Raw genomic sequence first — 13,717 nt, 5'->3', positions numbered from 1 at the left:
CCCCTCTGCAGTTAGCAAGCATCCTTTAGTAAATTCCTCCCCGCCTCAAATTGGCATGCGTGGATTCTATTGTGTGCAACAGATATTGTTGACCGACGTAGAGGTCCAACTGGATATCAAGTGACTGTGGTGGTTTTTTAGTGGTGTTTTTCACTTGGACTTCGTTGTGTTTTGAATTGGGTCCTCTAAAAATTCTTGTGTTGAATTCCTAACTCCCAGTATCCCAGGATATGACTTTATTTGGAAATAGAGTCGTTTTCAATATAATTAGTTAAGATGAAATCATACTGGACTAGGGTGGGTCCTACTCCAATATGACCGGTACCCTGATGAAAAGGGGAAAATTGGACACACACACACACACACACACACACTCACACAGAGGAAGAACATCATATAAAGATTGGGGCAGAGGTTGGGGTGATTCTTCTACAAACCAAGGAACCCCAAAGATGGCCAGCAAACAACCAGAAGCCGGAGGAGAAGTCTAGAACAGATGCTCCCTCACAGCCTCGGAAGGAACCAGCCTGCTGACACCTGGATTCTGTAATTCCATCCTCTGGAAACGTGTGACAGTAAATGTGTTGTTCAAGCCACTCGGTCTATGATCTTTTATGATAGGAACCTTAGAAAACTAATATAGATTTCTGAAATCCAGTTACTGAATTTGTCATAACTTAATAGCAGGGACTGTGTCATTGCTCAGCAGAATTGTTGAATGATGAAGTCTGAGGTAATATCAGGAGTCATCTGGTCCACCCCCATCTCTGACATGCAAAGAATGAAAACCCCAAAGGCCACGTGACTCATCCAAAATCAGAAAGCTGGTGGCAGCAGGGCAAGGTATAGAAGACCCGACTTTTAAGTTGTGTCAAACATCCTTCCCACTGAGATGGGAACTGAAAAGGCAGCCAAGCTCCAGAGGCAGGTTTGGACAGAAGCCGCCCTGCAAGGTTCACAGGCACTATGTTGTTTTCCATCAGAATCACCCGGGGAAGTCTCTTCAAGTACAGAGCATTGGGCTCACCCTGAGACCCACTGAATCACATTTCTGGGAACGGAGTCAGAGAATCTGTGTACTTTAGGAGCTCAGCCAGGTTTGGAACCTCTTTTTTTTTTTTTTTTAAGATTTATTTATTTTTTATTTTAGAGAGAGAGGTGGGGGGGCATTGGAAGAGGAAGAGAGAGAATCTCAAGCAGACTTCCTGCTGAGCATGGAGCCCCACATGGGGCTCGATCTCCCAACCCCGAGATCATGACCTGAGCTGGAATCAAGAGTCAGATACTTGACTAACTGAGCCACCCAGGGGCCCCCCGGTTTGGAGACTCTAGCACATAACCCCCCTCCCAGCTTGCAAGCCAGAGGGAGTGGGGCCTGGGCTGGGGGGCAGGCAGAGCTGGGGTGAGGGCTGCCAGCTCTGTGACCTCAGACACCTTACGGAAACTCTCCAAGTCTCAGCTTCCTTGCCCGTAAATGGAAAGTCATACCGTTCACTGCCTCCGTAGGCTGTATAGAATTGAAAGAAAATTCCAATACCGCACAGAGCAGTGTGCCCAGCACACAGTAAACACCCCTTAGGATTCTGCTGTTAGGGGTGTTAAGGAGGACACGTATTGCAACGAGCACTGGGTGTTTTACGCAAACAATGAATCATGGAACGCTACATCGAAAACTAACGCTGTACTGTATGGTGACTAACATAACATAATAATAAAAAAAATAAATCGCGTTAGATTTAGTCAGGCACTAAAATGAATGGAAACTGAGTCTTTTTGATACCAAATTTTACTTTACTGGGGAAACCTGGTATCTATTGCAGCTTCTAGCCGAGGGACAGAAGGGCAGACAGAGGGGAATGGCTAACAGGAAAGACTGGTGAAAAGGAAGAGGCAGGGTGTCTGCTGATTAAACAAGATAACTAGTAATTAAGGAACAGAGATTTTGGACACACAATTTAGAAGAGAATTTAGATGAGCAGATTCCAGAGATAATTGCTTGCCTTTGTAACAGGTAACCTCTCTAAATGTTTATTGTATCTGATATGGCTCTAAAGAGGAATGTTTACAATGCATTTTAAAATAAAAACAAGTAAACAAAACGAAAAAAATCCCGCTGCTATTGTATCATTATGTAAAGAAGTGAGCATGACATTTCCAGAGCCTCATCTTAAGCCACACCACTCCCTCTGCTCCCTGATGTCGGAGACTCGGCCTACTCTTGTTATTTTTGCCTCTAATAAGGTCAGAGATTCTTGCTGGTCTCTCTGCTTGGATATCTTTTTGCACCCGCCAAAATCCTCCTCGCTTTGCAAGGTCAAGTGTCACTTCCTCCTCACGTGTGGCTTAATCCCCTTCCTGTGTCTTCAGCCCCTAGTTCCAGTCTCCGTAGGCCTGGTCACAGGCTGTTTCGTTTCTGTGTTAATTGTCCCACGTCTGTCCCTGTCACTAGTCTAGCCCAGCATTGAGCACTGTGTCTGGTGCAGAAGAGATGCTCGGGGGACTTTCCCTGAATCCGATGGAATGTGAATGCTCACTCCAACCCCAGCAAAGCCCTACTGGACATTTCTGAGTCATGAGTCAGGACTCCAGGTGACAGCGATTTGACGACAGCTCCTTGTAGAGGAGGTCAAAGGGAGACCAAAAGAAATGTTTGTGTCAAGGGTGGCACTCAACCTCAAATGTAATTATTAGGGAATGGCAGAAGGATTCGGGGTCATGGGTTTCTGGAAGACTCTTTCAAAGAGTTCTCAACAGGCAGCACTGTGCATCCGGCCGTGATCTCCAGGGAGCCCGCACCGCGGATCCTGACTCTGGCCGAGAGAAGCGCGCCGATTCCCTAGAGGAACGAGTGGCAGGTAAGGAATAAAAACATCACCTGTGTGCGGGGCTAGATTAATCATGGTTGTGCTCTGTGAGAATCCTGTTCCATAGAAAGTTATCTGCGCCTACATTTCTTATCATGGATGTTTCAGGGTATTAGGTCAGGCAAGATGAAAGAGGGAGAGAGAGGGAGAAATTGATGAATGGTGTACTGCTGGGTTATTTTTCTCTTAAATATCTTCTCTTTTTTTATCTGTTATAACATCCTGACCTGAAAGGAAATTTCTATCACTCTCTCCTCTTACTGAAACGGGGCTGCACAGGTTTGAGGTAGACATGTCACTCATGCGGACCATTGTGAACAAAAATAGAGGCAGCTCTCAGGGGCCAAGGTAATAGATGACACAGATGATTCAAACCCACTGGAAATCTCCAAGCTTCTATTTACCATAACGCTTGTCTTCTCTCCCTGCTTCCCAGGTTCACCAGCTCCGCCAATGATCCGGCAAGTGCCTAGGAACCTGGTGACTCGAGATTATTCTGCCTTGCACGGTGAACTATTAATCGCTAGAGAGAAAGACGTTTTCCATTTCTTTCTAGAGATCTTCTTCCTCCCAAAAACTAGCCTCTAAACTGTGCTTCCTCTTGTCCTTCTTTTCACTTGATATCTATTAATTGCATGTTCCTCCACTGCAGTGTCTCTTAAATTTATCCCTTTCTCTCTACCCCTCCACCCCAACTGTCCCATTAGAATTTCATTGCCTCATGCCTGAATCGCTGCACCCCTCTTTCCTGCTCCCAGATTTCTCACATACAACCTCAGCCATGACTCAACACTCAGACACCAACACACTATGTATCCTGACATTCAAAGTCCTGTCTATGCTGACCCCTCTATCTAATATTTCTCTCTCCGCACATCTACCATCCAACCATCCATCCAACCATCTACCCCTCCATCCATCCAGCCACACTTCATCCATCCATCCATCCATCCACCCACCATCCATCCATCTCATTCATATCTATCTATCTATCTATCATCTATCTATCTATCATCTATCTATCTATCATCTATCATCACCCTCTATTCTCATACATAGGTCTTTACCTGAATCAGGACCATGTCCCCTCTGCCCCCAGAACACTTCTGTTCCTTCCTGAAGCCACACCTCTTTTTTTCTAAGTACTAAGGGATGCTCTTTAAATCACAGCACCATGTCAACAAGCCTGGGGGACACTGCATACCTCAGCCCCTCTTGGGGTTCACAATGCACATTTATACTTTCTAAGTCTTTAGAAGTCCTATAGCAAAATATGTGCTATTCTTTCTACCTCGAATATTCCCCCAACCCTCGACTGACTAAATCTTCACTCATTTTTGAGGCCCTTCTTGAATGTCATTTTCTCAGGGAAGCCTGTCTTCACCCCTCCTCTCAACCCAGGGGAGGTTCCATTACAGCTTCTAGATCATATTCCGTTCCTCCTGCAACCCACTCGTCCTATTTGTAACCACCGTATGTCTGTGTTTCCAGCTGGAATGCAACTTCCACAAAGGCAGGGACCCCCAGTGTCTTATTTGTTGTCTTATCCCCAACACACAGCACAGTGCCTGTCATGCAGTGGGCTTATACACATCGTCCACCAACTAAAGAAAAAAATGTAACTTTGGGAAACTTACAGCAAACGCATGATTTTGGCTTGAGAACTTTTCTCCCTTACACAACAGGTGCTGCCCACCATGATAGACACTTGGAAGATGTTTCCCTTTCCCTTTGCCTGAAATGCTTCATCTCCTTGACAGATAACAAATCCTCTCCCTTGCTATCAGTTAGGACTCTTTTTGTTGCAAGTCACAGAAAATCTAAATAAAACTCGTTCGCATAATCAAGGACTCTGAGAAGTCTAGAGCTAGGACTAGTTTCCAGCAAGGGTTTATGTAGCAAATCAAATGATGTCACCAGTGGCCTCGTTTCTCCCTGGCTCCCCTCTGTCTTCTGTTTGCATTCCATGGTGAGGCTTCCTCCCTGTGCCCACATCCTGCCCCGGGTTCCCCCTTTGAAGTAGAGGAAAGGTTGTCCTACTGCCTCATATCATACTGAGTGTATTCTGATATCCTCTAAGCAAAAGACATGAAGCTTTACTTTCTAGGAGAGTTCAAAGCCTGAGAGTGACTCAACGGCTGGGGGCAGGAGTCATCTGGAGGTGTCCTCACTCGTATATCTGGCAGTTGAACCGCAGCTGGAACCGCAGCTGGGACAATGGGCCAGAAATACCAAACACGACCTCTTCCTGTGACCTCACAGCATGGCGGCCTCCGACCTCTTACATGGGGGCTCAGAGCTCCAAGGACAAGTACCCCTAGAAAACCAAGGTGGGGCTTACCTTTTATGAACTAGCCTCAAAAGTCACACAGTGTCACTGCCACAGTAGTCACAAGCCCATCACGTTCCAGAGGAAGAAACAGAGGGCCCACCTCTCAATGCGAGGAGTACCCAATCATATGGTAAAGAGTGTGGGTTAGGAAGTATCACGGTAACCATCTTTCGGAAATACAATATGCCACACTCCATTACTTATTTTGAGTCTCTCAAGGGCCAGAGCTCTTTATAAATACTACTTGATGCAGCCATTGAATCTAAGAATAGGAATAATTTGCCAATTATATGTTAATTTAATCGGTAACAAGATCAAACAAACCTTTGTTAGGTTTTCTGTTTAAAGTGTTTAAAAGTTTCTGTTCTGTTAGAACATGCATAAAAGAAATGGTTACATACGATTGAAATAGAGAAGAAGATTCTAGGGACAACCACTTGAGGACTTGAAATAGTCTTTGGAAGTAGATTTGGTCTTAGGAAGAAACTGGCTCTAGGAACTGTCCAAACAGTTTCCCAAGTTCTCCATCATCTGCTCTTCCTCCAGAATCTTCACCTTGAATTCTGTCTATACCAAATTTCTGTGGTTTCTGAAAGCTTGCCACAAACTCACTCTCCTCAGGACCTTTGCACATGCTAATCCTCCCAAATGAGACTATTTCTAGTCCTAATGCTGATCTAGCTTAGATGACACCTTCTCCAGGAGGCCTTCCCTGACACACTTCTCTTTTCTACCATCACAAAACGTCCCATCTTTTGGGTACTGCCTGCTTGTTTATCTCGTCCCCTAAGCTGCACACTCTGTGAAGACAGAAACAAAGTCCATCTTAGTAGTCATTATTTGATTTTGCTTGACACACAGGAAGTCTTCAAAGAATATGGAGCAGATGCTGTCATTGCCCCACCCACAGCTTCTTGTCCTTATCATTTTAGCCCAGGCTGGTCCCAGTTCCAGCTGCCAGTATTTGCACTCCTTTGGCTGAGCACGTTCTCTGGCCACCAAAGCCTGCTTTGCCTACTCCAATAGCCGGGCTGAACTTCCAGGGAATTCATGCTCCCCGGGAGCAGTTCTCAGTCAATGATTAATGGGAGTTGATGTACAAATATCCCAGTTCCTTCAGCGCTTGGGTCAGATAACTCTGAGGCATGTGTTCTACCCCAGATCCCAAATTTCCCAGATGACCCAACAATGCACCCTTGATTGACTGCCTTCCTTTCTTTGTCTTACTTCCTCACCTCACAACTGTCATTTTCTTTGGTTCTCCAGTAAAGGACTTGCTCTCAAGTCCTTGACTTGGGATCTGCTTCCTTGAGAACCCATCCTACGACAGAATGTTTGTTGAATGAACGAGGGAGCTTCTGTTCTAGTCCCTGCCCCCCACTCACCACACCACAGCTGGTGTATGGAACCTGATAGCCGGCAGCCGTGCCGGATCCGAGCCAGGAAGAGCAAACACCTAGCAGGAAATTTTAAACCTTCATTTCTGTCTCCGGTGACATGTGTAATCAAGACACACACACAAGAACATTATTTTACTTCAAAGTGCAATGCTGAGAAGTGGTACTGAAGGAGATGGTTAAATCAGTAAATAACATGGCACCTGTGAATGAAATTAGCTCTAGCAGCCGAGACAAAGACTAGCTAGGTCAATTTCCAGATGAATAATACCACTTGCTTTTCAATTGCTTGGTACTTGACTGACATTACACAATCTTTTTTCCAACCTGCTGCAGGAATGGAGACCAAGAGCCACTCTAGGCGGGTCACCCAACAATGGAGAGGGAGCAGATGTTGGAAGTAGGAATAAAATTTAGGGTTTCTCTTCTTCCTCTCCTCTACAAGCCATTGTTGTAATTTGGGAGGAGATTTGCGGTGGATTACATACTGCCCTGGGGTCAGTGAGGGTACCTACTGTTTTACTGCCCCATCATACTTCCCCTACAATTCTCTTTTTTTTCCCCCTCCAGTTAATTAATAGGTGTTTGCTGGATTATGGGAAGAATAGGGCACATTTCTCTGGGGGATGAACACTGGAGAAGCTTGAAAATTATGAGGCTTCATCCTGAAAGGGGCCTCTAAGGTCAGAAAATCGATGATCCAGGATTTGATGTTCTCTTTTGGCCACAACCCGGCTTCATATCTGAGGAGAGAGAAGGGGACAGAGAGGCCCAGTGAGCCCTAGAAAAAATAATATTTGTACTTCCCTCTTCTGTCAAAAGAAATCATCTTTAAATTGAACATAAATCTAGAAAGGGTAAAGAAATCGTAAGAAATCCAAGAACTCAGAGGCATTGAGGAAGCAGGAGCTATTTTGCCATATTTAGAGAGTGTGGGTATACATCTGCACCTGGACCCATGAGGGGCATGTTTCCGATGTTACTTGAATCTGTCCCGTCCTTCCTAATGCTGACTGACAGGTCTCCCGGTTTCCGATGCCCTCCTCTCAAATCCAATCACCCACCAATCTTGTCAATCCAAATCCTACCATTGGACTCTCCTACTTAAAACTAGTAATGCCCACAGGGCCCAGAAGGTTGCCTGGAAGCCTGAGGAAACAGCCGGGACGGGGGCCAACAGGAGCCCCCACCTGGTTTAGAGGAGGCAGCTGTGACCTGGGCCAGCTCAGTACAAGACCATGAATCCAGTGATGTCAGATCTGATTCTCCCAAGGGATGCCAGGAAGGTACTGACTTGTAAAGCTTTGTAAGAGCATAGCAAAACAAGTCCTTAGGATTAAAAAAAAAAAAAAATCATCTCACGGCCACTAGTTTGTAAGCTCCAGCCCTCGGGATGAGATGTAAGCCCTTTCACATGGCATCCAATGCCTTCTAAGGTCTTATCGATTCTTGTTTCTGTCCCAGTTGTCTGGAACGATCTGTCACTTTCTTTGTCCCCGAAGCCCCACATGCCCCAGGGGCAACTCAAGTTAATACACAGAACTGAAAGGGGAGGGTACAGACTTGGACTGAAGTGGAGTTCACAGAGCAAGGCCACCATTTTTGCTCAGGTTGCTTAGTACAGATGGCCTCGAAGGGTGCTGAAAGAGATTACGGGGGGTACCAAGACCCCCTCGGGTTCCTTCCTGGTGCACTGTCCCCTCTAGTTCACCCTCTGGGAGTTCAAAGACCCTGTTTCCTCTAACAGGATGTTCTTCAGTGCTCTTATCCACCTAGCCAACTTGTATTCATTTTTCAAAACCCCGCTTAAACATCACCTCTTCCTCACTCAAAACTCTCCAGAAAGAATTACTTCCTTTTCCTTCTGTACCCTGCATGTGTTGTCACTATCATCCGGTCACAATGTAGTGTACGTATTGCTTCCTGTGTCTGACTCCCCCGTGGACTGAGGACTATCTGAGTTGGAGCCCGTGTCTTGTGGTATTTGTGTCCTCGGGGCTTGGTTCACACAGCCTTCCTTCTACTTCTGTATTCCAACATCTAGAATCATCTCTCACACTTCTGAGAACACACCAGACATTCAGTAACTGCTAGTTGAAATGAAACCAAACTGAGAACTGAGAATTCACGTTGCCAGGCTCCTGACTCACAACTTCCTTATAGAATGTACCTCACCCGCCACCTGCCTAACCCACTTATGTAACCCAGTTTGGCATTTCTGATTCCTCACTCGGCCTGGGAGGTTTTGCAATGGGCCGCACCTGCTGTGGGGTCGGGGACAGCCGCGGGGGAGCAGGTGGACAGCAGAGCACAATTATGCAGAGCCGCGTCTGGCCAGATTGGAGAAGGGACAGCTTTGTCAGGGTGCCTGGATGCAGCACCTGTGCTGAAATTGGGGCAAAAGGAAAGGGAATGCAGCGGCTGACCAGTGCTTGCCTAGGAAGCGGTTCTGGAAAGTGGCAGGGGCGGGGCCCATGGGGTAGAGGAGGAGGACCAGCTTCCTAATAGCTGGTGGGGATTTCTGGGGAGGAGGAGTCACGGAAAAGACCTTGCATGGGGTGGATGAAACAAGCTTCTATTTTTGTCCAAGCCAAGGGCAGTGAGTGTACTGAAATGCCCTGGCCTCGTGGGCAGGAGGGTGGGCTGGGACACCCTCTGTCCTTTCTTGCCCTGGGCAAAAAGCTCAGAAGAGGCACCATGCCCCCATGTTCTGGCACCAGCTGGCCAAACCCACAGACGGGCAGTCCATCATCCCCAAGTGCCTGGCAAGTGAGCAGGAAAGGAAAAAATTCTAAGTTTGGACTGTGCTCTGGACTGGATGGAGCCATATAAAGTCCATAGGAAGGAGGGGCGCTACCCCAGCAGTCTTTTCTGGACTCACAGGCCATCGGGAAGTTTCCCTAGGAGCAGTGAGAAATATTTGGAAAAGGTGCCTTTAACCAGAAAAGGAATCTTGTCACTTTTGATATTTTAAAACCCAGGAGAGGGGCCTCCCCGGGTGGCTCAGTCAGTTAAGCATCCGACTCTTGATTTCAGCTCAGGTCTCAGGGTCGTGAGATAGAGCCCCGGAGTCAGGATCTCCACTCAGCAGGGAGTCTGCACGAGATTCTCCCTCTCCCCCTGCCCTTCCCCCACCTCCCTAAAAAAAAAAAAAAGAAAAGAAATTAACCCCAGGAGAAAATGTCTTCTGTGTGCCAGGGACTTTTTTTTTTTTTTTTTTTTTTGCATTATTTTATTTTGCATTATTTTCATGTATTTTTATTTACACAACTTCAGTTACTCCTCATAAGTCTTCTTAGGGGTAGGTACCATTTTCAACCAACGGAAAGTCACATTTGTCCTGGAGAGCTGACACCCCACTGAGTTAGGAAGGTGGCCCCCAGCCCTCTTTTTCTTACATGCATTCAGCTTCTGTTTGGCCACCAGGAGGAAGGAGAAGGCTGGGGTGAGGTGGGAGTAAGAAAAAGAAAATGATGTAGAGGAGACGCCTTTCCCCCCTGTAGGTGCTTCCATCCAGTTGCAGTACCGTTAGGGATAAAAGGGCCCATGGTTTTTTGGATTTTTCAAGAATGGCTCAGAGAGACTCAGGACTGGGCAGAGCTGCTTGCTTACATTTAGAGCAGAGAAGACCATTCTCTTTGTCTATACAGAAATGGCATTACTCTGGTGCCCAATCTCTGCCCCCTGGGGAGATTTAAATGAATCCCCAAATAGCACTCCTGCGTGGTTTTGGCAATGCGATCATGAGTGTCTCCTGGAGGCCTGGCAGACACAAGGCGGGGTGGGGGTGGGGGCCAAGCGCAGAAGAGGCAACAGGGGGCAGATCTAATGAGCAGGTAGCTGTGGCCCACAGACTGTCTTTGCGCACCTGAGGCACCCTCTGGGGACTCATAGCGACAAGTCCCAGACACTCCAAAGGGGTTCGTTTCTGGCAGCCAGGCCTGGGGGAACTCAGGCAACTATAATTTGTCATTAAAAGTAAGTGTGACTTGAGGCGCCTGGCTGGCTCCATTAGTGGAGTGTGCGACTCTTGGTCTCAGGGTTGTGGGTTCGAGCCCCAGGTTGGGGGTAGAGATTACTTAAAAATAAAATCTTAAAAAAACAAAACAAATGTGACCTGCCTCATAGACACAAGCCCATGAAGTCACCTGGAATACCTGGATCACACCACTTTCGGAGAAATTAAGTACTTTTTAAAAACTGCACAGCAAAGAATGACATGCAAGGGAGAGGAGTGGAGAATCAGCTCTTGCTAATACTCTGGGAGAGCATTGGAGTATGCAAACCCCCAACCTTCCCTTTTCATCACACACCCACCTATTCTTTTCTGGCAAATTGGTCAATCATTTGAATGTCTGTTTTTTGCCTTGGCATTTCTACCTTTTAGTGAAATTTGTACTGTATTCACTCCCAATAATTCACTAAAAAGAATCATTACAGTCTAATACGGAAATATACATAGCTGAGCTTGTCTGGTAAAAGAAAATAATTCACTTACAAGGCAAAGCGTTCCATTTTAAAAGGTAGTTGGAGGAAATAGGAGCTATCCACACTGCAGAAAAACAGTAATTGTGGTTATGTGAGTTAAGTAACTGTTGAGGTTTGTGGTTTGTTTTGTTTTTTAAGAATAACACCGGAGAAGACTAAATAATGTTAAGATGGCAATACTCCCCAGATTGGCCTACAGATTCGACACAATCCCTGTCAAAGTCTCAGCAGCCTCTTTTACATAAATTGACAAATGGGTCCTAAATTCATACAGAAATGCAAGGGACCCAAAGTAGACAAAACAATTTTGAAAAAAATCGAAGTTGGAAGACACAGGCTTCCCAATTTCAAAACCTATGACAAACCTACACTAATCATAAGACAGTGTGCTACTGGTATAAGGATAGACATATATTGAAAGTCCAAAAATAAACTCATATATTTATAGATAATTGGTTTTCAACAAGGGTGCCAAGACAATCCACTGGGAGAAGAATAATTTTTTCAACAAATAGTGTTGGGATAACTGCATATCCACATGAAAAAAAAGAAGGAAGGAAGGAAGGAAGGAAGGAAGGAAGGAAGGAAGGAAGGGAGGAAGGAAGGAAGGAAGGAAGAGAGAAAGAAAGAAAGAAAGAAAGAAAGAAAGGGAAAGAAAAGAGAAAAGAAAGAAATTGGATCTGTACCTTGTGCCATATACAAAAGTAACTCAATATGAATCAGAGACTTAAATGCAAATGCTAAAACTATGAAACTCTTAGAAGAAAACAGGAGTGAATCTTTGTGGCCTTGAGTTAGACATGACACTGAAAGCACAACAAAAGAAACAATAGATAAATCAAACTTTATCAAAAATAAAAACATTTGTGTTTAAAAGGACACCACCAAGGAAGTGAAAAGACAACCCACAAAATAAAAAAAAAGCAACTATATTTGCAAATCTTATTCATAAGAATCTATATTCAGAATATTTTAAAAAACTCTTACAACTCTACAACAAAAAGATAAATAACCAAATTTAAAAATGGGCAAAGGATTTGCATACACCTTTATTTTAAGAAGATGTACCAATACCCAGTAAGAATGTGAAGAGATGTTTATCATCACTAACCATTAAAGAGAAATGCAAACCAAGCCTGAGTGAGATCTCCCTTCACACCTACCAGCATGGCCTATAATAAATAAGATGGACCAATTACAGGTGTTGGGGAAGATGTGGAGACATTGGAACCCTTATACATTGTTGGAGGACATGAAAAATGGGTTTCCCTTCTGGAAAACAGTTTGGCAGTTCTTTAATAAGTTAAACATGGAGTCAAACAGGAGTTCTAGTCCTAGGTATATACGCAAGAGGACTGGAACTAAGTATCCACACAATAACTTGTACACGAGTTACATAGAAATCAAACGTTCGCGGGGCGCCTCGGTGGCTCAGTCAGTTAAGCATCTGATTCTTGACTTTAGCTCAGGACATAATCTCAGGGTTGTGAGATCGAGCCCCGAGATCGAGCCTGCTTAAGATTCTCTCTCCCTCTCCCTGCTGCCCCCGCCCCCCCCCCGCACAGCGCGCACGCGCACACACACACTCTTTCTCTAAAAATTAATTTTAAAAAAAAGGAATTAAGTGTTCATAGCAGCATTACTCATAATTGCCAAAAAATGGAAACAACCCACATGTCTATCACCTGCTCAGTGGATAAACGAAGGTGATATGTCCATACAGTGGAATATTATTTAGCCTTGAAAATAGACGTAGTGGTACCTGCTAGAACATGGATGATCCTTGACAACACTGTGCTTCGTGAAGGACGCCAGATGTAAAAGGCCACGTATTACAGACCCCACTTCTATGAAGTTCGAATAAGCAAATCCACAGAGACAGGAAAGTAAATGAGTGTTGCAAGGAACCGAGGGTTTGAGAAGTGAGAGAAGGACTGTTGATGAGTATGCATTTCTTTTTGGGGTGACGAAAATGTTCTGGAGTGAGATAAGGGTGATGTTGCACAAGCTTGCGGTTATATTAAAACCACTGAATTATGCGCTTTAAGAGAGTGAATGTTATGGCATGTTAATTATAGCTCATTTAAAAAAAAAAAACTCAGGTGTGGCTCAAAAAAATAAATAAGCAAAAAGAAATAACAATCAGGAGCTATGGTGACCACAAGCTCATGAAATGTGAGCCTAGAGTCTCCCAAGAAGAAGGGCTTGCCTGACCCTCAAAGAAACCTGGAGGGAGGACCCTCCATTGTCCCTCATGCTCAGACAGCTGAGCACCTCTCCCTAGAGCTGGTGCAGAAAAGAATTTCCCTCCGATCTCTTGCAAGAATCTCAACTACCCTCCCAGGGCCTCTTACAGCCCAGTTCCCACAGTTGACCTCCCTATGCTCTCACATTCCAGAAATCAGGTTGTTTCTAACACATGTAATGGTTTCCCATGTATTACCCAAGTCTAAAACCTCAATCACCTTAAAGAATTCACACTGCAAAGGAAACAATCCAAAGTTTACAAATATGGTCATTGCAGTATGTTGTGTAACCCTGAAAAACTGGAAATAATCTAACTATCCGACAATAAGGAATTGGTTAGGAAGATACGGTATGTCCTTACAATGGAATATTAACTCCGGAAAGTAATG

The 13,717-nt window shown here is 45.0% G+C and overlaps 1 long non-coding RNA gene across 4 annotated transcripts in view; it reads right to left on the bottom strand.

The window, feature by feature from the left end:
• The window catches only part of LOC121099776, an 82,760-nt gene extending 69,059 nt beyond the window's left edge, over positions 1 to 13,701 (bottom strand). For 2 of the 4 annotated variants that reach the window (XR_005838794.1, XR_005838796.1), the window contains exon 1: positions 12,844 to 13,701. This is a non-coding gene — a long non-coding RNA (uncharacterized LOC121099776). Of the gene's footprint in view, positions 1 to 6,726; positions 7,337 to 12,843 lie in introns of those variants that run through there. The other 2 variants (XR_005838793.1, XR_005838795.1) reach the window with 2 other exon arrangements.
• Positions 13,702 to 13,717: the final 16 nt, after the last annotated feature.

Source organism: Ursus maritimus, unplaced genomic scaffold, assembly GCF_017311325.1.
Source record: "Ursus maritimus isolate PB19 unplaced genomic scaffold, ASM1731132v1 scaffold_30, whole genome shotgun sequence".
Classification (NCBI taxonomy): Eukaryota; Metazoa; Chordata; class Mammalia; order Carnivora; family Ursidae; genus Ursus; species Ursus maritimus.
Note: the sequence above shows the minus strand (reverse complement) of the source record. Positions and strands in the feature narration are given on the sequence as shown.